This window comes from Hylaeus volcanicus, unplaced genomic scaffold, assembly GCF_026283585.1.
Source record: "Hylaeus volcanicus isolate JK05 unplaced genomic scaffold, UHH_iyHylVolc1.0_haploid 12182, whole genome shotgun sequence".
Classification (NCBI taxonomy): Eukaryota; Metazoa; Arthropoda; class Insecta; order Hymenoptera; family Colletidae; genus Hylaeus; species Hylaeus volcanicus.
Window position 1 is genome coordinate 163738 of NW_026533133.1, and position 2318 is coordinate 166055.

A 2318-nucleotide genomic window follows, 5' to 3' on the forward strand; every position below is an offset into this window, starting at 1 on the left:
GACGGGACTCACCTTTAAAAACTTATGTAAAGTTAAAATTTTAATACACTGTACTTCCTTTTATTTAAATGTTATTATTGAACAAGTTGTTAACATTTTGACTTGCTTTATGCACTGAATACAATTTATACTAATCTAGCAAGCTTTATGATTCATTGGAATGTCGTCTTTCCGAGCAAAGTTTTTCGGAATCGTACATTGAAGTTAGGTGTGATATCATAAGCATTTTGCTTGAACGAATTTCAACTGACTTTGAATGCGCACCAGAGCTAAACGAGAGCAAATATAAAAAAACGGATTGCACTACATTAAACAGCAATTTGTTCTCTATCCATGTACTTAAACAGTTTTTCCATTTTTCGAATTCACGAAAATCGACTTTTGATCGCCGAGCGCCGTTTTGTCCCACTGTGTGGCGTACGAGTCTGGTATTCTACCGGTGCGCCACCGTTACAGTTGACGATTGCTGCAACTAAACTCGTACACCAAGGTAATAATAAAACTTTAATTACAAATATCTCAAAAACTATTGAGTGTCTGCCCCTATAATGGTATATACTCGTAATCAGGGGAACGAAATCTATAAGTGTACAAAATTTCAATGAAATTGGTGAGTTGAAGGTCTTGCACTCTCCTTGTTAGCCAATAGGAGACAAGGCCGTTCGTCAATTCGTCGACTCTCGGAATCAATCGGCAAGGCTCGTCGGCCGCCATAAGAAATACTTGTGTATATCGTTTGACAGATGTAAGTTAGTATCGTTTGACAGATTCGTTTGACAGATATAGGTTACAGTGAGGAATAGCTGGATGCAGATTATTAAGACAGAAGAAAAAAATTTCACCAGATACTGCAAGAAATAGTGCACAAGAGACAGTAATGTTGCCTTGTAATACGTGTGTGCATGCAGTAAAACTATAATAGTAGTATTATATTTATTTATTTATATATTTTATTATATTTCACATCAAGAAGAGGAGCATATAACATCATCAACAAAAGAGTAAGTAAAATCCACAATTAAAAGTAGATAGTGTTTACTATTATTTGATAAGTAGTTGTGTGCGCTTAAAGTATGTGTACTATCGTTGTAAATTCTTGTGTTTTTTCTGTTTCCACAGTCTTTGATTGATACTAGCAGCGACAGTCGTTCCAATAAGAGGAAACGAAGGGATGAATTGCTTGTTTCATGAAGCAAATAATTTGATGACGAAGCAACAGTATTTTGGTGCTCTCCAAAAATAGGAGCTGCCGCTGTGAAATTTTAGTATTTTATCTGAGTGAAGGATATCTGGTAGTAATTATTAAAATATCACAAGAAGAATCGTGCAAGTATTACAGGAAATACGATAAAGTATGACAGCTATATTAAAATTTGCCAGTTAAAATATACTACGATCCGACAGAGTGTACAACGGAAGGAATTAAGTGAGCTGTACATAATGTTTGTATGAAAATTATGATTTCTACTTTTATTTTAAGTTCTGCGTTAATTTGCAACTAAAATATAGTTTGTATGTGTTACAGATAATTGAAGCATAAGATGATGATGAGTGGTGTGGATAACAAATTTGCTGGTATTTGTATTAATTCATGAAATGAATGAATAAATGTTTGTAATTAATAAATTAATATCATATGAAATATATACAGGGTGTCCCAAAAATGTTGGAGGTCCTTGCAAAGAGTGGTTCGGGAGGTGATTTGAAACAACTTTTTCCTTAGCGAAAATGTTGTCCGAGGCTTTGTTGAGGAGATATTAACGGAAAACGTCGACCAATCAGAGCGTGCGTATACCGTTGGAGCGGCCATGGTACGAAAGCTACGTGCTAAGCGACTCCGTCAATGTCCTTCAATGCACGTCGAGTCACTTGTTCACGTGCAAGCGTGGCCGCTTAGCGCGTAACCTTCGCTACCACGACCGCTCTTCGCTACCTCACACTCTGCACACCCTGATTTCATTTGTAAAAATAAAGAATTTTAATACAAATTACTTTTTGAGTTGATACTAATAGAATATAAAAACTGATACCTACATATCCTGAAAATCCATTATTAATGTTTCCTATTTCCCATAAATATTTTAACAGAAACGTTTAAAAAATATTCGGATAATGTGAAATTTATGTTTAGAAGATGCATATTGAATATTCGGGCAATGTTGAGTAAATCTTGAAAATTAAGAGATTTAAAAAAAAATTAAATCAAATTTTATATTGTGTTTCATTTATTCATAGATTTTACTTTTATTACTTTATTTCTTGTGATTGGATTCCATTAAAACAAGTTATTCTAATTTTTTTTACCTCGGTGGGAATTT

At 34.0% G+C, this 2318-nt stretch overlaps 1 long non-coding RNA gene across 1 annotated transcript; it reads left to right on the forward strand.

The window, feature by feature from the left end:
- Positions 1–670: 670 nt before the first annotated feature.
- LOC128882771 (uncharacterized) lies at positions 671–1906 on the forward strand. The gene is made up of 4 exons (XR_008458551.1): positions 671–1001; positions 1120–1442; positions 1526–1575; positions 1652–1906. It is a non-coding gene; the product is annotated as an uncharacterized LOC128882771 (long non-coding RNA).
- The last annotated feature ends 412 nt before the right edge of the window (positions 1907–2318 follow it).